This window comes from Polyodon spathula, chromosome 11 (assembly GCF_017654505.1).
Source record: "Polyodon spathula isolate WHYD16114869_AA chromosome 11, ASM1765450v1, whole genome shotgun sequence".
Classification (NCBI taxonomy): domain Eukaryota; kingdom Metazoa; phylum Chordata; class Actinopteri; order Acipenseriformes; family Polyodontidae; genus Polyodon; species Polyodon spathula.
Window position 1 is genome coordinate 20068753 of NC_054544.1, and position 24066 is coordinate 20092818.

The 24066-nt window shown below is 36.5% G+C and overlaps 1 protein-coding gene across 2 annotated transcripts in view; it reads right to left on the reverse strand.

Annotated features, from left to right (window-relative positions):
• LOC121322745 (striated muscle preferentially expressed protein kinase-like) overlaps positions 1 to 24066 on the reverse strand; it is a 115583-nt gene that overhangs the window by 90831 nt on the left and 686 nt on the right. The window lies entirely within an intron of this gene.

A 24066-nucleotide genomic window follows, 5' to 3' on the forward strand; every position in this document is an offset into this window, starting at 1 on the left:
GATCGTTTTGATCTGTTTTTTCAGAAAATGGCACTGCTGGGTTACAAATCCACATTACAAATAATTGTGCTTTTAAAGGAATCTCGATCACAAAATCTAGGATTACAAAATCCGGGTCACTTGATGTAGATTACATTTTGAAAAACCGGCTCCTGATGATCAAACATCCAGATTTGAGTCAGTGCTTTTCTTACAACCCAGGCGCTAATCGACAAATCAGTGCCATAGATCTTAAAACACAGCTTTCCTAAAAATGTACAGCTCAGTAAAACAAAGTGTAGTAAAACATGGAAACAGCATTCCAAACGCTGAACAGAAAACATTTTTTTTAATTGTATTTATTAACCAATATACAAAACACAATCTTCTGCTTCTGTTAAATTTGAGAGTACTTCTAAATAGAGATATAGTGCTCTTCTTCAAAAGCCTGGTTCCCTTCCCTGGATCCTACTGTACTAAACTCACTTACACACTTGCTCTGTGTTAGGTAGATTGAACTGCAGCTTTCCAGACACGCTCAGTACTGGCTGTTTTCGCTACTCAACACTTTTGATTATGCTCCTTGGATAGACCACAGAGTTTGCATGTGGCTGAAAGATACCACTTTTGTTTTGGTCTCAGATCTAAATGGTGCATGCCCTATGGTCATCAAGAAGGGCTCTGATTTGAAATAGGATGGGACACTAATTTGATGTTGAAAACTTCAGGTGGTCAAATAATAATAATAATAATAATAATAATAATAATAATAATAATAATAATAATAATAACACTTAAATATAGAAATTCTGGATCTTTTAAAATAGAACAACAGAAAATTAAACAATAGAATTAAGGTAAGATTTTATAATTCTAGAATGTTCCGATACTAATAATTATGATAAACATGGTAAAGAGCATACAGTAAAGTAGACAGTAGCATACCTATTTTGCATACCCCTGATCTACATATTTTATGAAAGATACATTCCATGGTTCACCACTATGTCTCACTACATTGTACACATTATAAAAGCATCAAAGCAATGAACTATGCCTTACAAAGACAGGGCCCCGGGCAGTGATGTAGGTTATACAAGGACTGTTCTGTAAAAGCCATACTGCCGCTACACACTACGATGATGGAGTGGGGGTGGGGGCTGGAAGATTGCACCATTGGTCATTGCAAGCATATGGAATTCCGCTTCACCATGGCAGCCCTTGTAGGCTCCAAGTTTTGTCCCAAGAGACCTGCTTAATGAAATGCACTGCCAGCATCCTGTAATAACCCAAAATGGCTCTATTTAGCAGGCGTTGGAGAAATAAATCAGGGATCCTGCCACCCAGCTGACAGGGACTGTGTACAAGAATTACATCACCATATCTGTGCTTACACAGGAGAAAAGTGAGCAAGCTCCTTAGATAAACTGGGTTGCATGGCAGCAATGTGGTGCTGCAGTGACGTACAAGCAACACAATGAATTATCCCATGACAGGAATTAATCACAATAAAGAATTAAGTTTGAATGAATACATGAAAAACAATTTTGCCCCACATTGAATCCAATATATTAATGTTTGTGCAAAAGTATCTAGTTAGTGACTGATCAATATGGCAATTGATTTAAACACAAGAGCTTACCAACAGTGTTATGGTAATGGAGTGAAAAAAAAAGGTCCTTTCATTTTAAACCTCTTGCTGAAGAAGTTGGACAGGGAACAAATAATTAAACTGTAATTTATTTTTTTTTTAACAGCTGCACCACACTGTTAAGCTCTCTGCTTCATAGTCATTTCTGGATTTCATTCAGGGCAAAACTGCTTTCAGTTAATCATTTTGTAATGACTTATTAGGAATGCATGGTTTTACAGAAATCCTATTCGTAATCTGCAATGACAATCTCCTGTGTACAAGGGCAATACAGTAGCACTACAATGGAATTAGTTCTGTTCAAAAGGGCTGCCACCAATCCAAATTGCCAGTACAGGTGCATAGCAGTGGTATGAACAAATACATTTTTCCAGCACAGTACTAGTGTATCATATCAATGCTTCCATGTCATTGTGCAATGCCTATTCCAAATCTATTACATTTTGGTCTCATAATGACACTGCTTGGATAATGTTTCCCATATCAGTCCCTATAAGTAAGCAAAGTTGCATTTTACTCCTTATTTGTTTGCTTCTTCAGCAAGGAGAAGAATGGGAATCGCAAGATGTATCATATTAAGGATATCCCAATAGTATTGTTCATGTGTCTGTAATGAGGGGCTCCTGCTCGTTAAGCAGTGCTTTGGTGGTAATTCCAGAACGCTAATGGGATTAGCTATATTTTACAGGAACTGGGACATAAATGTTGTAATGGAAAGGAAGTGCTGTATTGTACATGCAATGGTTCTATAAGAATATCCATCTCCTACAGAAACTTGACACCAATTGAAAATGAGGTATTGCAGGGGATTTTGATACGTCTCTCAAACTGAAAAAAAAGCCAAAAACTATAAAAAAATAAATAAATAAATAAAAAAACATGTAAAAGCAACATACTGCTTCTTGTGAATTAGGTATCTCCAGAAGGTCTAGTCACTGTGTGGTACTGCAATAGCAATATATTAAAAGCACCAGGATTAGCTCTGTTACAGAAACTAGACCCCTTGCTGGTGGAGGGTTGCTGCAGTGACATTATTGTAAAAGCGATGAGATTAGTTATACCCGACAGAAACGAACCCCAAGGGCACCTATTGCATTGCAACAGTATTACATTGTAAGAACAAGGTAATACCAATATGATACTGTCACAGACCACAATGTTCATATTGAAAGAATGACACCAACATAGCTAAAGGTACATAAAGGTCTAGGTACCATGTACAAATGTATTTGTAAAGAGGGACATATATAGGTGGACATACTAATATAGTATAGACACATATACAGTAGCTATAAGTCTGGTTATAGATGATTTTTGCTGGGACTGGGAAGACACAGCCCTCAGCACTCTGTGCACATGGGGCTTTTTCACACACACACACAGGCTCTGCTTACTGCACTCCTTTTACCCACATTAAAAATAAAACGGCCTGCTGCTGACGCACGGTGAAATGGAGTTCAAACTGACAAGCCCAGCTGTCTCTCTCTCTCTCTCTCTCTCTCTCTCTCTCTCTCTCTCTCTCTCTCTCTCTCTCTCTCTCTCTCTCTCTCTCTCTCTTCCCATATTCTGTGACTACCATTTTGGACCAAGTTCTAAGGCAAATGCAATTTTTCATAGAACTCCAGTACCCACTAATGTTTTCTCCTCAATTTGAACCACCCAATTTCTAGTCTTTACATGGTTTTATCAGGCACCTGGCCAGCAGGGGTTGCTGAGGTACAATGAGGGGAACTATTCAGTTTCCTCACCAATCCAACGGTAGCATAAAGATCAATGCATCGCTGTGGCCAAAGAGCTACTTGAACAGGATTTGACCTTGTTCTGTACTAGTGTTGGTTTGAGGTGAACAAAACATTTCACAGGCAACAAAAACAGTTGATATAAATGTCTACAAGCACGCAACCTTTCACAGATATTAAATATGTTTCTGATGACACCAACGTGTCTGGATCTGTAAAGAAACATAATGCAAAAAGAACTAGATTTCAACAACTGGATTAGCCCAGATTTTCCTTTAAGTTCAGTCCTCTATGTAGTGTGTAGGTAGTTTTATTAACAAGACTGAACTACAAGGATGATGAGGTCTTTGATCGATATTGAAACACAAGTTACGCCAAAGGACTTGTGATAAAATAAAACAGGAATTTGCCCTACATTTACATTTTCTTAATTGTTATACATGTTGTCCATTAAAATTTTTTTTACCAACTACATTGAATTTTGCAGAAATTTGACTACAAAGGTGTAATGTAAGTAAAGTCTTTTATCATCAGATATCACAAGTCTCAAAATGTGTCATCTAATCCTTTTTTGAATTACTTCATGTGTCGCCCGTCACCACTGCTTCATTCTCAATGCCTCTGGGGAAATGATGTGGGCTTTTTTTTTTTTTGCTCATGATGAGAATAATCTCAAAAACCTTTTTCATGAAAAATAAAATACGCTATGTAAGTCATTCCAGTTAAATATGTAAATCAGTTTGTTTTGGGAAGATGCACTATGTGGTTAACATCTTGTTAAAAACACGTGCAAAATATATATATATATATGATATAATATTATATAGTATATAATATATATCTATATATATATATATATATATATATATCAATGAAGAAGAATTTAATTCAAATTTATTCACCATCAGCTATCCTACTCTATTACCCCATTAAAACACATTGGTCCCTATTTATTGGAAAAAATTAACGGTATTATACTAGCAAGAGACAACTTAATTATAGGTAAGAGCAGTTTTTGATTTTATTGTTCGTAGCTGTTTTTTATTTGCGAGTTACATATAATTAAAAAGACCCCTTTTGGGAGAAAAATATGATTCCATTCCTGTACAAAAACAAATTAGTAACATTAAGGATCACCTTATAAAACTGATTTGTTCCTTTTTGGGCATCACCACTAATTATAATTACAGTAGAGTTTTAGTCTGACTCCCTTAAACAGCCATCCTAGCAATGTTCCGTTCATTTTTGTTTTATTTTGAAATCGTGATTAACATTCCAGAAGTTTATATAACAGATGCAGACATGCTCGGTTCTAAAACCACACGTGCAGTACAAACTAACACATAAACAGCTGCTTATTAATAGTGTATACTATGAAAAAACATATTACACACCCAGATTAGGCTACTTATTAAGAAAGCTATTTTAAAAAGCTAGATAGAGAAGGATCTCGATTTGCCGATTTTGTATTCTGTTCAGTTTTCTCAATCCTTTGTGCGCTGGGAAAACTTTTCAAATAGACACAGAGGCATATTTTGGATTAGAAAAACACCTAATTAAAAAAATAGAGAATCAAACAACGAATAATACAAATCAAGGGCTCTTTAGCATTTGTAGGTTTTTTTGTTGTTCGTTTTGTACATAAACATGATTTTTCTTCTTTAATTACAGACTAGACAAAATGCTTTCAAAATAGATTGACTGTTCTGAGAATACGTAGCCAAATTAAGAGGAAGGCTATCTGCGTCCAGTTTTACCCTATCCACACTACCAATCTTTTGAAAACAAGATTGTGAATGAAGTGAATGGCAATCACATGGTTTTAATGTGTGTTGCCTGCACATTATTGAAAAAAAAAGCACTTCATCATCATCATCATCATTATCATCATCTGAGATCACCAATGACATGGGCTTTTTTAGATTTTTATAAAAAAATCTCACATTAAGTGCCTTAAAAATCTCACACATTAAAAAATAGTGAATGCAATCTATAAACAAATGTATGCTATGAATAGTTTCTCATTCACAAAAAAACTAAGATACGCAGTTGTTTAAAATGTGGTGGACACTGTATAATTGAACAATCAAGCCTGTTCTCACCTTTAACAGTAGGTCAGACCATTTAAATGTGTTAAAACTGTTTGCATTTTAGGAAAATGTGTTAAAAATGCTATTGTGAAAAAAGGAGCTAGAGAGTGTGGCTATTGTTACTAGCTAAAATGACTTGGTTATTAAAGGAGTTGTCCAACCTGTAATAAGCCTGCCTGTAGGTCGTCAAATTAATAGTGGGAAAGACCCGGGTTACTATAGATGTTCTAGCATGAGCCTGGCAGCTGACATCTGATCATTATTAACACATTACAACAAGGTCGTTTTTACAACCAAGACTGCATGCAAGTAAATTCTCTTGCCTCTATTTCGGCTGTTCTCTCGGAACAGATAACATGAATCCCCACGGTAATCAAGAGCCATCTGAGTTTCTTTGCTGCCCAATCTCAATGAAACTGGAATCAGATGCAGAAAAATGAACAGATAATTGAACTTTGAAGGGAACACACTGAATCTTACGTTAAGGCTTCACATGATATATCTTGAATGTACCAATGATGAATGTGTTTGTAAACAGAAACTGAATTTATATATGATAGAATTTCAAATCAACAGACCACAACCTAAAATGAAGACAAATACAAGTAATGGGACTGCAGTAAGAGAGATTGGTCAAAAACAACTGAAACACCTGCCGTAACACTGTCACTGTAGAGCCACCGTGCTGCCCAGAACAGCTCTTAAAGTCTGGGATATGAAAGCCCCGGCCAACTAAGCACAACCTTAAAACTTTACTGTCCTGCCCATTGTGACAAAACCGACTTGTAAGGTTAAACTAAGAAAGTAGGCATATGTTTCGGCTAGCTCCTTCTCGTCAGAGTATTTCAAGTATGTTGCTTATGGTGATTCTAATGCCATAGGTAAATCATCCATAACTTCAAAATGTTTAAACTTGGACAAACGTGTGGCTTGTTCAGTGTACTTCTAAACAGGGGCATCATTTGTTATGTGGCAGGGAGGGAGGTTGCCCCTCCTCCCCCCCTCCCCATGACCTATATGCTCCATTATGTCTTCCACTATTTGACACCTCGCCCCCAAGACACATAATATAACTCACATATCAGATGGTCAATGTTTACCCCTTGGTAAACGACTGCAGCCGCTCCTCCTATCCATGGCTACCACATCATTTCCTTGCCGGGTCGATGAGTTAACACTAGAAGGACCGGAGATATACCTAGACGCCCTGCAGCAGTCTTTCTGACGGCTGTATTCAAAACACTTAAAAAGTATAACGAAAGGAGAAACAGTCTGATGTAATTCGTTTTTTGTATTGAGTGCGCCACAAACATCTGAACAACCAAAATATATATATATATATATATATATATATATATATATATATATATATATATATATATATATACAAAAAAAACAAACATTTACTTTACAAATCAAAACAAGACAATGTAAATAAAACAAGTATCTCATCAGACATAGGTTTACAACCTATGGTACAAAACTGAAATGATAGCAATACAGTTTTTACTTTTCAACAGCAATCAGTTTATTATCAGATGAGCAAAAGCAACTAAACAATGTAGATAAATAAACTTAGAAAAAAAACATTTTACAGAAGCGCACAGCACAAGAAGTTATAAAAAAAAGTCTAATTTATTTTTTATGACAAAAGGGTATTCATTTATTTTGAATCTAAGGCTGTTCACAATCAACACAGATAATGCGCTTCTCCACAACACCTTTCTGCACAGAGCACAGCTGTCTGATTGAAAAACACCTGAACAGACCACCGTCGGGAGCCAGCTTTCACAGAAAACTTCCATACCATCGGATCCAAAACATCAACTCCACAATTTGTTGCGTTGTAAAACTCCAAGGTCTGGTATTTATTTTCTCTAGTCCCGATGCTAATCGACTGACAAAAGCATCACAGCTGGCAAGCTGGCTCCAGCCTTCAAAAGGCTGATTGAAAACAATAGACTGTCAGTCATTCACTCAGACACTAATATGATTACACATTGCAGACTGGTAAATAAAAAAAATAAAGTAGAATACAGTTCTGTATAATCAAAATACAATTGTTTTCTGTGTGGCCATCAATGTGACTGCTCCTGGGACTTTTAGGTATAATGTAATATATCTCCTTTATTTCTGCACTCCCACATTTCATGCTTTGTGAGAATATTTAATACATACGGACAGAGAGGTACATGTACGCGCAACCCCATATGTGTTACACGACTAGAAAAAATTACATTTTAAAACCAAAAACCACCAAAATGACCACCGTGTGGCTTCTAGTGTTAATGCACCAAAGCTCTGCCCCCTTTCTAAATGACCAACTTCCTTTTAACCCTAGGACTGAAGTTTCAGGCCAAACAGTCCAGAGTACTCATTACTTAGCACCCTCATAGGTTGGGAGGGAGATTTACCACCAAGAATCATTGTCTTTCTGTCACATATCCCACCGCTTACAGTGGAGGCGAAGGAACACTCGGCTGAATCTACTTTTCTTATTACTCCCCCTTCCCGAGAAAAATAATCTACATTTTGGTGGTCTTTCCCTGCACGGTGTACCATGTGGTACACAAAGGCATTGCTGCCATTCATTGGGCTTAAATACTTGAGTGGGGCGTGGTCTGTGACAAGATCAAATGAATGTCCCAACAGGAAATATTGTAAAGAGTGTAGCCCATTTAATGGCCAAACACTCCTTTTCAACACAGAGGAGTTGTGCTCCCGAGGGAGCATCTTTTTACTAATATACAATATCGGGTGCTCTACTCCGTCAACCTTTTGGGACAAGACCGCACGCAAACCTACATCAGACACATTGGTGTGGAGGATGAATCTCTTGGTGAAATCTGATATGATGAGAGTGGGGGCCTGGCAGAGTCTTCACTTAATAGTATCATACGCCCCCTGACACTCCACTAACCAAAATTTGGAGCACTCTTTTTGGTGAGGTCGACTAAAGGGTTAACCACTGTGGCATACTCTGGGATAAAGCGATGGTGATAACCGGCCCAGTAGCGACCTCATCTGAGTCTTGGGGATCGCCGCATCTACCAAAGCCTGGATTTTGGTGACAACAGGTTTCACCCTTCCCTTCCCCTATTAAAAATCCCAACTATTGAGTCTCTGTTTTGGCAAATGCATATTTTCCCAAGTTAGCTGTCAGCTGGGCTACCCTTAGAGACTGAAGGACAGCTGCAACATATATGCTGCTGCATATTCATGATGTGGGCATAAAACCTTGTCCATCAGTCTCTGAAAGGCAGCGGGCGCACCATGCAGCCCAAACGGCATGGTTTTGAAATGAAACAGCCCTTCAGGAGTTGAAAATGCGATTCTCTCTCTAGAACTGTGGGTTATGCGGATGTGCCCGTATCCCTTTGTCAGATCCAGAGTAGAGATAAACTTCACCTTTCCCAGTCTATCTAGAAGTTAAATCGACCTGAGGCATAGGGTATGCATCGAACTTGGCAATAGCGTTTACTTTCCTGAAATCTATACACAAGCGGTTGATGCCATCTTTCTTGGCCACTATGACAATTGGACTTCACCATTCGCACCACAAAACACAAAACACAAAACATATGTCTGTTACCGAGTGAATTAGTGCTCATGGTGCAAATACAGTTTATTTGTGATACAAATACAATGCTGTTCCGGGTTTGTGCTGGCCCTTGGCGACAGCTCCGGAACTTGTTAGCCGTCTACTAATAACAAGACACAATTAGGAGACAAAACAATGAAACACTCACGATACGTTTTCTTACACAAAACACCAGGTTGTTCTCTAACCAAAATGAAGGAACGGATTATGTCGCTTCGTCCCCCATTTATACCGTCACACATGACCCCTTAGTAAACGATTGCAGCCGCTCCTCCAATCCGTGGCTGTGTGTCGGGCTGTGCTGTACAGTTTTTGATTTTCAATTTGACCTTGTTTCAATGTTAGATTCTTTTTTTGATTGGGGTAAAGACGGCATTGTTTAAATTATCAATAGTATTACAAGATATTGCAGTTCTCGCGGAATATCATTTAAAAACACACAAAAAAGTGTGCCAACGCAATTGCACAAGTTTTAGAATGGTACCGGAATGCACAGCTGCTTTATAACTCATCGCTGTCTTTTTCACAGTAGATCAGCAAAAAATTATGTTTAAGGTGGTAGACTATAGTATTAGATACGTTCTGATTGAAAAGTACTGTTATAATTACAGTTTTCAAATGTTATGTTTAAATATGCATTTATTTGGAAATAAATAACTAGGCACTGTTATACATGAACATCAATGGATTTATTTTTCTAACACATTTTTGCAGTATGCAAATGTTGCTTACTTCGCCAAATAAAAAGGTTGTTTTCGTGCAAGAAAAGGGTCAAACCATACTTATGTAGAACTACCGGGGATGAGAGATTAAACAATCTGATCATTGCGAGAAAACCCAAAAAGCAAAAACAGATAAATTAGCCCAGATGAAAGTGAAACGCTACTCCCTTTTATTTTAGTTTATTCATGATTATCTGTGCATACATGTTATTTAAAAGGTTGCTACATCTTTTTACTTTTGACAGTCACAGGAATGAAATGTTTATTTATTAGTTCGGCATCAACAACGATGCTTGGTAAAAAAAAAAAAGAAAAAAAACAGAACTGTCTCCTCTCCAAGGCAACAATGTGCTTTTCAGGAAGAAGGTCTCCACCACTGATTTGAATTGATAATTCTCTATTGCATTTGACAGAGCCATGCCCATGAAGGAACATAATACATTTTGGACCATAGCCTTGTTCATTGGCGCTCTATAGCCGCCCATGTGCTGTCTGAACTGTGAATCAATGATCATTGATTGATGCATCTGTAGACAACGGGCTGGACAAGTGGCACTCAGAGCCACGTTCTCCTGCCCCATGAGCTGGTTGAACTTTAATGCAATGATCATTGATTGATGACAGTTATAGCCAACAGGCAGAACGAGTGACACCCTGGGCCACCTTCCCCCTGGACAAGGCATGCTGCAAGGTGGAGGCACGGGAGGCTATTTATAGGAAGAATTTGATTACATATGATTGGAGGGAGGATCCTCCTTTCAAAAACACAACATAGTTTCCAATTTGTAATTTGGGGACCAGAACAGAACACCAGTGTATTACGGAACCTTGTCATAACCGCATTTGATTTGTACTCCACAATTTTCATAATATAACCAAGCATTCGGTTTGTTTTTAATTGCTTCCCCACTCTGTCTCGCTGTTGATAGCGAGTCTATTACAACACCAAGGTCTTTGACATGAAATAAAAAATGGAATATTGCAGTAAAAGATCTCAGAACTATTCAGAGTGAAACACCAAACACCTTAAAACAGAAAGGGAAAAATAATTTTAAAAGACATTTGAATCTACTTCTCTTTTGATAAAAATAGTTTACAGATCTGAACTGAATCTTATTTATTTTGGATGAGGACTATGTTTAAACACATATCTGCAGTAATTTAGATCAGTATTTAATGCCTAAATTATCTCAAACTGCTGATAACCTAGTTATCTAATTTCTATCAGACTCTATTAGGTTTGTTAATAGACAAGACAATTAGTAACAATGTTAATGATACTATTGGATACAATGGTAAACTGCAGCTAATTTACGTATAATAGCAAAGCAACCAATTATTACCACAGCTAAGATATAAGTTGAATATCACGTGGCTGACACAATGACAAACAGCCTACTAAAGCTTATTCTCCATCTTTCTGACAGTTAGCAAGGAGATTCCCTGTTTACTTTACTGTTTCATACAAAAGCTGTGAGCCTTTGTGCAAGACACTGTCCCAAATAATACTCTCTTAATATATATATATATATAATATATATATATATATATATATATATATATATAGCTTGGTAAAGCTTGCTATTATATCAGACAATGGCAGGTCGCATATATGATAGCGCTGTAGAGGGTGAGAGAAAGTGAGAGAGTGTGAGAGAGAGAGAGAGAGACAGAAAGAATATGAGACATTCCAATATTGCAGAATACATTTTTGTAAGCTATAGTGACAGAGGAAGTATTGGACTCAGTGGCACTCAGATCATTAACTTGATTCAATGGCAGAGACTGGGTCTATCTTATAGAAAGGTCACAGAAATGTATTTCTGTATCTTAATACCTAAAATACCAGGAAACTAATTACATTAATACCTAAAATAGATATCAGTTTTATGCTTTTATAAAAAGACCAATTGATTTTGCTTCAGACGATGGTACTTTCCCATCTCCTGTAGCTAAATATTAAACAACTGGACAGTGCTCTGCCATTGTTTTCTTATGGAGGTCAGTAGTTCTGTTATTACTCAACCATGGAACATCAAATAGAACGCAACTGTGAAGATGACAAATCAACGACACCTGTTCTGAAACCGTTGCTTACTGATGAAATTCGTCACACAGACGCTCAAGCTCCACTCTTAAATAGTTAAACCATTCTTTCAGTGGTTTGCAAAGACTATTTCAGACATATTTTAAAAACTGTTGCTAATAGGGATGATGATGGCATTCTCTCAAACATCCTGATTATATATATATATATATATATTTTTTTTTTTTTAATAAAACACGTTTCAATACACAGGTACATTATTAGTAACAAAGTGTTGCACAAATAGAAATATTAATTTTTATTTAAAATAAAACTGACCAAAAATGATAATCTACACATTTCTCTTCACTACCAATTGACAGCAACACATTCAAACCATGTACAAACCATGTATCTTTCATATAACCACATATACATTTCCATGTTCTTTTATTTCTAGTTGTTGGTACATTCAGTTTTGTAACAAGACGGCACCAACAATGGAGCTTTTTCTTTTAATACTTATGTCTTCAAATTTAATGCAAGAAGGCAATAATACCACACGAGTGGGCACTAGTAACACACAAGAAACCTATATCATATAGACCATGTTTTGAAATACAGTTTGCTGTGGAATAAAAATATGAAATGCCAAATAGCATATTTCCATTGTAATGCTTCCAGCAAATCGACTGAAGTCTCCTTGGCACTAGAGGGAGCTATTCTTTTAGCAAATCCAATTCCTAATGACACATAACATATCCAAAAACTCTCACATTTCTGATTGTTTTTTTGTTTTTTTCCCTCTTGCAGCCAGAATGCATCTTATTACTGAGTATCCCTGCCTATTGCAGAAAACAAAACTTACCCTGCAGAAAAATAGCAAAACTATTTAAGCTGCTCAATTTGAATTCTGAAACTCAAATACCTATGCTTTTTTTTTAAATGTTATTGTCCCATTGCACTCAGATCATTAAAAAAAAAAAACACACAATGGCTGCACGGTGACAAGCGAGGCCTTGATTGTGCAATATAAATTATATCACAGTCTTTGTAACTTTTGCAGTCATGAATCTGTATAAGCAAACCATGGTACAAGTTCAAAGGCAGGTCCTATTTGTATATATTGCTCATTTTACATTAGAAGACTGTCAGACGTCTGAAAATAGTAAACTCATTAATCATCTGGACATGCAAACAAAAATATGGACACATGAAATAAAGACGAAACACAAGCAAGCAGTTTTAAATGTTTTTTATATATAATATGAAAGGCAATCTTGGTCAGATGATTATTAATCCCCAGAAAATCACCTGGACTTCAGTCGTTATATCTTAGGTGGAGGTTCAATTAGTAAGAAGGGTAAAGATAGATACAATGGTTCACAAACTTATGTGGGAATATTCTGACTTGGCCATTTTTGCGCAACACAAAAAATTAATCCTTCTCTTTCGGGACCCGAGTGCTTATGTACCAGTGTTACACCATGCAGACTAAAATTAGGCATGAGCTCTTTTGGGCTGCATGACCTGCGCTAAGCTGCGTCAGGTGAGCTGAAAGCCTGCTCTACACTGGTTTGCTGTTTACTCAGGGAGTGAGAAGCAGCAACAACTGTGCTCCAGATTCAACAGGGGAATCCCCTACAATGCATTTACTGAGAATCCCTTCAAGGGCAAGAATGTGTCACACAGGCTGTTCTCAGCTTGTCTACCTGAAGGGATCAATGTTCAAAAGATATTTGCACAGGCTGCTCATCCGTGATTTGACGACACATATCAGCCCTTTGTGAGAGCAGACAAATACCCTGTATTCTTTAACAATTGCTACAGATCTTAAAGCAAACACAGAGCATGTGTTTGCTTTAATGTAGATGGGCTTACTTACCAGAAAGTCTGGTAATTACATTAACACTCTGAATGCACAGTAAAAATAGGGGGCATTACACAAAACGTAATTCTGGTTCACACATAGCATTATTGTATCACCCTATGTCTTCATTTTTTAGTATAGCTTGCTGTACTATAAAAGCAGATGTCATTAGACTACTAATATAGCAGTAACAGAAGCTTGCCTGTTTGGCACAAAGCAAACCAATTTAAAAAGGGGGCCCTTGGGGTTCCAGAGTGGCGCATCCAGTCGGCCACGTGTCCTCAGCTCACCACACACCAGCGACCCCTGTGGTCTTTCCGGGCACTTGTGGGCTTGCCTGTAAGCTACCCAGGGCTGCGTTGTCCTCCGACGCTGTAGCTCTGGGTGGCTGCATGGTGAATCTACAATGTGAAAAAAGTGGGCGGCTAACAGTTTTTTTTAATCTTTTTTTTTTTTTTTAATTATTAAACCTTATTTCACATAACATGGATATCAAACGGATTTCTTAATGCAATGATCAGGTATTACCTTTTTAATATAGCAAATGGAAGTATATTACAATGTAAAGCTTCTGATATTTCATTTGAAAGAGTATGACATAACAGGACTTTGTATTCATCCGCACTGCAAACTTAATTCATCAAAATTATTTCTAAAACAGTCCTGAACAAACATTCTTTAAAACAGTCCTTAAAATGGTATGTGCTTCTATAGCAGGCAATGCTAGGTGCTTGCAGGAATTGTCAGGCTATGCAATGTGTATATATTACTTTCAAGATGTGGGTCAATTATCCAGAAAATTAACTAACTACGGACAAACCCCATTAATCTGGTTACTTTATGTACTGTATTTGTAAATATTGCGTTTAGTGATGGTAACGTTTAGATTTCAAATTTAAACAGGATTGGCAGAATATGGAACCTGTGATAATAAAACCTCACATTATGTAGTTCACTAGATAACTGCACACATCTACTGTATGCAATTGCAACTCTATCATCACCCTTTAATGAACCTGGGGCTATTTGATTAATGTGGTAGAAAGTTCTGGGAGTCTCCCAACAGCTTTAGCCATCAGTACTAGTTGCAGTGTAGGTATCTGTGATGTGGACACCTGTCCTTTAGAATCTGGGCTGATACCTATAAGCACCGATTGGAGAACTAGCAAACAAATAATTGCATCTATCTAGTATGCACCCTACTTGCTGAAGAGTAATGTATGCTTTCAGTTACTTAACAAATAAAGCATTACCAGATTCAATTATGCATTAAGGCTGTAATGTAATTGCAATCCCTTATGACACTTTACTCATATCAAAATATTTAAAATTTCTAACTGATTTTATGAAAAATAATCATTTTAAATTGAAATAAATTAAATAAAAACAGCCCTAATTGGACCTTAACACTCTAAAATAAATGTCCTTTAACTTTAGCATTCCTTTTTAAAGAGTAACTCCTTTATGTGTATACTTGCTGCAAAAGTGAGGCTATGCAGCCTTTCAAATTAAATGATTGAGTAAGACTAATACACACAGATTTATAGCTAAACTGTTTCCAACTCTCACGAATTTCACAACAAAGCTAGAACAGCAGCTCTCACGCTGGATATGTCTTCACCTCACACCTCACTTTATCCTTCAAGAAGTCTATACAAAAAGCCTCTAAATGCATGTTCTGTTCCAATACCAATAAGCAAAAACAAACTTACTTTAACTTCAGTCCTCTGAGAAAGCCAAAGTCTTGTTAACAATGAAACCATAAGGTCTTGCTGTGCTTTAAAAATGATTTTTTTTGTCTTTTTACTTCAATATATCTCATCTTTTTCAAAAAATCCCCTCAAAATATACAATTGGGTAAATGCATCCTTTTCTGGTCCTATTTTTAAACTTAAGACTGCCTGATCTTTTTCTTCTTGTTTTTATGATATGGTATCTATGCCCCCAGGCCCTTCTCTCCTTCTTTCTCATCTGAGAACAATCCAGATGGTCTATTTCTGGCAGCACACATGCCTAGCCTTTAACTGGCACTGGAGTTTACAGACAAGCCTACAACTTGCCAAAAGACATCAATAGGCATTCCATTCTGAATGCTTTGAAATGAGCTATGACCATATTGTCCTATGGGTTAATAAAGCTGAAAACTGCCAAACAAAATCTTTAATTGACCCTGTATGGAAAAAGATTAAAAAAAAACAAAAAAAACACAGACACACACACAACACATCACTGAGGGGTAAAGGCACTCCACCCGGAGTGCAGGATGCGGCCTATAGCTTGGAGATTGCCGGTTAGAATCCAAGCCAAGCCATGGACAGGAGTTCCCAGGGGGCAGCACACAATTGGCCAAGCACTGCCGTGGTGGGGCAGGGGTTAGATCAGGTAAGTTCTGGATATGGATGCACGGCAGGCTTGGAAAGTGCGGGAAAAAAAAAGCAGTGAAAAATCATCAATTAGAAAATGAATAAAAATAATTTTTCAAAAAAAAAAAAGGCCTTCTGGGGAGTACAGCCAAGGAAAACATTTTGGGGTTAATAAGCTCTGTCAACCCAGGGCTACCTTGTTTTTGCTTCTGTAGGAGTTGTTATTTCTGAAGTCATTATCGTGATATAAATACATACACTGTACATTGCTAATGTAGCTGATTCTATATATTGTGCTGTGTTATTGTGAGTGTTTTATATGAGAAATACCTTTAAATCAACACATGCTAAGTTATGCCACACAAGGTACGACGAGAAATAAAAAAGGACAGCATTGTTCTTTACAAGTAAATGCATTAAATGACCTTAACCTAAAATTAAATGAACAAAACACATCTGATGTGTTTAAAATCTGTATAAGATGTTTCACTGTGCAAAACTGCATATGAACTTTTGAGGCCCTACTATTCTATACGTTGTAAAACAAAGCTAGCAATGCATTTGTATTCTATGTGACACATCCCAAGATTACCAAGCTCATACATAGTTTTCAAAACTGTTTTAAAAAGAAAAACTAAATACAAGTAAATAATAATACAATGTAGGTGGTGACCTACGCATAAGACTTTAATAATAATAATTATGTATCGCTTAACTACAATGTAAATAATAATAATAATAATAATAATAATAATAATAATATATTATAATATAATATTAATACTTAAATAATACACGAGACATAATGTGCTCTTCAGGTAGTTAAAGTCCAGGAAGGAATTTGTAAAGAAACACAATTGAGATGCAGTAATTTTGTAATGTATAAAAAATAATTTTGTTGAAAATAACAGTTCAACTATACTAATATTGTCCAGGCTTTAATCTGACTGACTGCATAGATTACCACAAAAATAAAAAAATAAATATATATATATATATATATATATATATATATATATATATATATATATATATATATATATATATATATACACACACACACACACACACACACACACGCACACACACACACACACACAGACTGTACAATTACTACTACTAATAATAATAAAACTGTTGGATATATAGGGATGTTCAATAACCCTGATCTATAGATTTTTCAAGTCCAACCTCTATTTTACAACGGAGTTGTCGGAGGTCAAGGTGGTAACCTTTTATCAAAAGAAGACCTGTTTTGTAATGGGACAGCCCATCTGTAGCATGTCCAGTAGGAATGCATGGGAAGGGTCATGTATTTATCTCCCGTCTCTTGGATTCCAAGTCTGTTGTGGATTGACATGAGGCGACTCTGGACGCCCGCACGCTCAGTTTTTTTTTAATTTCGCTTTTGTCCAAAGTGTCTTACAAAAAATGAAACAGAATACAAAAGTATATAAATGACAGGCAATACAAATGCATAAACACAAACATATATACAATATATACAAAATACATTTAAAATAACAGGATAATACAATTTACAAATAAAGATTGAATAAGTGGGTTTTGAGAAGATGGCAGAAAGCAGTAAAAGATTGAACAGTCCTGAGGTTAACCGGTAGCTGGTTCCACCACAGAGGCGGAAGGGAAGAGAACAAGTCGGCCAGTAGGATGATGGAGAGGGCGAGAGGGAATACAAGGGGACACGAGGGATTGGAGATAGGAAGGGGGAGTATGATGAATTTTAGCCCAGGTTCATTCTCACCCCTGGCTAATTCTCATGACGGGGGTGAAAATTAGCCTAGGGGTTGAGCATTAGGCTATGACACCTGTTGCTTGATTCAGTGCTCTGTCGCTGGTTACTAGTGATGACATTAGAGCATTTACAATTGTTACAAATTACCAGATAGAAAAATACCCGTCTTTCTCTTGCTAGCCTGTAATTATAATTAACAACAAAGCTGTGTGCAGAGACAGTTGATTATACAATTATCACCTGGATTGCACCAACTACCTACACAATCTGTGTGATGGGCTTAAAATAAATAAATAAATAAATAAAGTGGGATGGCTTAAACCACCACCACCACCACCCCACCCTCCCATATTCTTCAGTAGATTTATGAACCAGGGTATACGAATAAAAATAGCAAAACAATCATTATTATATTGAAAAAGAAGTTTCAATAATACATATAACATAGAACCAGCAATGGTAAGTGATGCGTTTGTAAAGGGCGTTCAGTAACACTTTAAAAGCTGGTTATTCTGGTTCAAGAAAAGTCAATTTAAAGTTTATTTACTGTAAAATTCCAGAATTGGTTGTCTGTTACACTCCTAAAGAAATGTCAGTAACATCCCCCCCCCCCACCTCCCCCCAAATAAATGTAAATTAAAAGCTAGCAGTGTGATAGAAAAGTTTTTCAACAGTATGTAAAAAATAGTATGCAATGAACAGTTTCATGGAAATAGGATAAGTGCTATTTAAGACCAACATACTGTATGACAAATGAGATGTTAGTATCATGGTAAAGTATATTAAAATGAGTGATTTACAGTATGTGGAATAACTTCTTAGGTTCTGAAGATACATGTCAAAATGTAAGTGTGGCGTACAGATGGACAGATGTATATCCTCAGGAATTGCTCGAATTATCAACAGCACAGTGAATCAAGCATTCAAAGCCACCAATTAAGCAGAACATATAAAGTGTGCTTGAAACATGAACTCTTTGCCCTTATGAAAGAAAGACCAGCTTAACAGAATGATCCTGCATTTTAACCAACACAGCCCTTCCATGTGCCCCACAGTGACAAAAAATGTAATCCACAGTGGCCATTCTACATACCAAGAGTCAGCAAAATGCAAAAAAAAAGTGAACTAAATGACAATGCTGTATTTTTTTTTTCCCCGTCTGTTCTGTCTAACCAATCAATAAAGCTATCAATGAAGCGGGCAGCAACAACCTTTTACTGAGTTCTTACTAAAAGAGTAGGGCAATGGACCTTGTCCCTTTACAAAAATGATCCTATATTTAGCAGTGATGTCTTTCAGTGTAACAGGAGAGCTTGTGGCCTGTTAACATGACAAAAATCTGAGGCCTGGCACATTCTTGAGTATAAATAACCAGGGGAGAGATGGAGGATGGGAGGTTGGAGGGGGGATGAGAGGGGAGAAAGGGAACCACACTGAGTGATGGGACAGCTGTAGCACTGGGCTGGTTCAGTGCAGGGAATTGAAACATGTAGCTTTGCCTTTCATGCAGGAGAGAGGCAGGAGGGCAAAGAATAAAGGAGGGGGCGAGAAGAGAAATAGGAAAAAAGATGAAGAGTGATAGAGGAACTGAAGGATATCCATGTGGAAAAAATATTTGTAATATTTATATGGTATATATGTTGCCTACTACATCGAGAAAATACAATTTAAAAAAATCAATGATTACAAAAATAAATATCCAGCAGATAAACACGCTGACCAGTATAAGAGAATAATAAAAAAAGATGTACTAGATCCTATCAAATCAACATGGAGGAGAGGTTTTAAACATATTGGAAATAAATATAATAGGGTATGGGTGCACAAATCCAGTCCAGTGTGAGGTGCAGAGTTCTCCAGGTTTTACAGGTGCCATTACATAATTAATTGATTAAGACTTGGGAGGAAGTTAAATTGGTTCGATTTTGGGGTACATGTGGAACAAACACTAAGGGTACGTGATTCCAGACCTCAAGGACCAGAATTTTGACATTTGAGTTAAAGGGAAAGCAACCCGAGTTCTTTTATTTCATTGCAAGACTTTGTTCTTGACTGGCTTTATCAAGACATTTAAATGTTTAAATTGTCTTATTCTTTACCTGAATAACAAAATAAGGAGTCAAGTACAGTTTCATCTAACCCTCAACAGGGATTTGTGCAAAAGACCATTGCTTCCCCACTGATGTCCAAAAGTCAATGTTTTTAATCCATTGATACACTGCCAGTTTAAAATGCAGTGTTATTTGTAAGGTTGTGTAGCACTTGCAAATAAAAGACAATTAGACACAGGGTGTGATTTGTCTTTTCTCAAAGAAAGTGTGTATTGCCCTAATGCCATCTTCATTTCCCACAACTGCTGGACTAAGGCAGTAAAATCACCTAAACATTGTCAAATTTATTTCTACTGAACACAGAAGTGTACTTGAGGTTTCCCACAGTATAACAGCAACAAAGAACACAATGCAATTCCAACAATTTATTTAATGTAGTAAAGCCCCCACAAATTCTAAAAACAGTACCTTTCCATTTTGAGTTCAACAAATGCACAGAAGCAATTATTGAAGGAACCAGACCGTGAAACTAAGTGGTAATTGCATGATTTCTGAACTTGCATGGTAAATTATCAAACGGCCTTGCTTATTTAAAAACAGACTGATCTGAAGTGGATTGCACCTAAATGAGTGGTTTCAAGACTAGAGCAATGTCAGCCAGCACAAAACAAGCAGCACAATAAAAACTGCCGTTTAGGATTGGGTACAGACAGGATGAAGAAATCATCAGGTACACTCTGTTTGTAATTGAACAGGTGCCCCAGCAGCAATTAAGTTTTCCTTGTACATGTCAGTCAGTTTAGCATGATCACCTCTATTTTAGTTGTAAAACCAGAGCTTGCATGCAAAGTACAGTGAAGCCAATCAGAGTACACATGCTGTCTGTTTGTGTATGCCTGACTATAACAATAGTAACATCCAGGATACAGGCACAAGCAAAAACGTCACTCTGTGCTATACACCTGCTCTATCAGTTAAGGCAGTCGTTGACAGAGCTGATCATGCTGAACTGGCAGAAAGTATCTAGTATCTGGGCTAGTTTTTGGGGGTTATAGACTTGTTAAATAGGAAATTAAATGAACATAATTTGAATTAGTGATTTAACGTAGAACAACATTAACTGAGTAAAATGATAATAGTATTAAATTAGCAATAATTATTCAGTACAGTCATTTAAACGCTCCTCATAACTCGGAGAGTTATATAGTTTACAATGGGTTTATGAAAAGAACACTGATATAGGTATTAATTTGTTATTTAGCATAGAAGCATTGTAAATTATTACTCAGTATGTAGTGTTGCAGTTAATATACTGTATGCATTTACTGTGCTTTGCCCTGCTTCCCTAACTTGTCAATGCTTCTAACAATGCCACTATAAACTTTATAAGGGGCTGTCTGTTCCAAATAGTGCCCCCCATGGTTGCTTTGTTAGACAGTCTACAAAACTTAATTTTTAAAAATTGAAATTTAGATGTACAGCTATGGTAAAAAAAATTAGCATCACCTAGAATCTTAGGATTGAGACATAATAAAATGATATCCCAAAAGTCTAGTACAGTATTTCATGTTAGCATATTCAGCTGGTTTTAAAATCAGGTAATTAGATATATACTACACATTTGTATTTTCCATCTCCCTATCAATGTGTTCTTAGCTTAACAGATGTATTCAAAAACAACCCTTGAGTGTTAGTGCTCACTTAATTGTGATTAAATGTACACAGTGCCTGACCGTAGCCATTGTCCTTTTCATGAGCATTACATTCATAAAATAATAATGAAATATACAATACAATCAAATAAAAGTCTAATTAGATCAATTACATCCTACAAAACAAGTGATATACCAAATAAGTTTAGTGGAGAAAAATATATACACAGCACTGAAAGTCAAGAAGCTTGATCAGCCAACAGTAAACACATTTAGCACTGTATGTAGTAGATACTCTGAAGTGTAATTTGCACTATTTAAGTTACAAAACTAGTATAATAACCTGTACACTTGCTTGTTGATATAGTGGTTATGTTCCAGATTTAAATCAAAGTGAAATACTCTTGCCCTTTTCTCAACTTACTTCTGGAAAACACTGTATCTCTCCACACTCCCTCCCTTCTCCTGGGCTGTTTACTGTTATGTTCAAGTCTTAAATGCAGCCACATAATTTATAAATCAGCTCCAAGTAATTAACTGTCAAAATGAGTAAACAAATTTCACCTCGCTTCATCTCTCCCTGCTGTTTGAGAAGACGCTATTCATCACTGTTACTAGAAAAAAAAAAAAAAAATTATGTTGTGGATTACATGTTGTAATGTTTTACCTGAGTTTATAATGCTTCAACCAGGTTTCCAGTATTTAGCCTATTATCATTGTCTACACTATGCATTCACAATGGTTTTGAAAATGCTACTCTTGGTTTACCATACTAATCTGTGTTTTACTAGATTTCACAATGTTTTGTCTTTGGCAGGGGTATATAATTCCGGTCCTGTAGGTCCAGAGCCCTCCTATTCTTTGTTCCACCTAAACTAATATGAACCATTTTACGTACCCCGTTTTTCTCCCAATTTGAAATATCCAAATTGTAATTTAAGCTCATCTCACCGCTACCACCCCTGCACTGACTGGGGAGCGGCGAAGACGAACACACGCTGTCCTCCGAAACACGTGTCGTCAGCTGTTTCATAACAGTAGCAAATTTTGCAGTTTTAATCCCTGTTTATTTGCTCAATACATCAACAACAGACGGCAGGGAAGACAATCCAAGCAAGCTCTCCAGACCCATAACTTTATTCCAAAGAACTTATAAAGGGCATGGGTGCAAATTTGGATCTTGTGCCAAAATACCTTATATAGCAACCACAGATGCATCCCTTGGATGATTATAGGTTCTCATTGGGTCTGGAGTAGTCACATGACCCATGTTTGAAACGTTTTACTTTGAAAAGTGGTCGTTGACTTTAAAATAATGTACTACTTGGGTCAATTTTAATGATCCTGCTGGGGATTCCCCATCTGTGATTTATTTACCCACTTAAAATATAAGAAAATATTGTGATGAGTCATCAAAAATCTGGTTTAATATTAGGGCCTCAGTATTAAGACTTTAAGATAGACCAGCTAATGCTTAGTTACTGTATAAATGCATTTTTCAATATAATCATTATTGATTATGTTATTGTTTTACTAACCCACATTTAAGAGAATCTCTGTTCTGAACGTCAATGAAAAATCATGTTTCTGTTATATACGCAATTCAACAATAGCGATGGAAAAAAAAACGCATTATGATGTTCAAAACTAAATGAACATTTGAGTGGTGAGGAGTGAAATGAATTTGGGAGAAATCTCCCTATTAATTATAAAAGGACCCTGGAAGTGTTGATACAAATATTACACAATAATGATTGTGTAGATTTGGATTTAAAAAAAAAACAAAAAAACAAACAAACAAAAAAAACAGTTCTGACAGTATTGAGAATGTTACACGATTCTGGAAATGAAGAATTCAATCTTTGCAACCACACAAAATAAATAATGAAGTTACGGCAATTTTCAATATCCATACATAATTGAACAGTAAAAGTGTTGTCAGAAATATGAAGGTGAAACTATTTATAAGGCAAGCATCAAGTGAAACATTCATGGCTCATAAAATATACTGCCTGTACCACTTAATGTAGAGACTGTAGTGTGCAGTATGCAACACTCCAGTATAGAGTACTGAATAAGTTATTGGTGTCACCGTAGTTTTTTGTGTGTGTGTGTGTCTACATAATCCCAACACCACACAGTCTATAGGTCCCACTGATTTAATAGGAATAGGGTCATACTGGCTTGAAGATCAGCTTACACAAGCAATTTTGCTGTAACTAAAACACAATTAAAAGGGGTGTTTGTAAGAAACACAATTAAAAGGGGTGTTAACCAAGGTATTAAAATCTATTTGTTCACCGTGAAGATCTTTTGGGCATTTTGTACTTCCATTTGGAAAACTCAAATATTTGAAAGGCAATACCATAGACAGAAGGTTGCTTCCTGGTACACTTCATGTGCTGTAGTTGTGAAACCCATTCCATTGGTTTTCCTGCACCTGACCCACAGCAATCGGTTACAGTGCTGCCACTTTCTAGTTGAAATATCTGCATAGGATTAGTGTAAAATAACTGAAAGATTCTTAGCCCAATAAAGGGTCCAGTAATTCAAATCAAGCTTATAA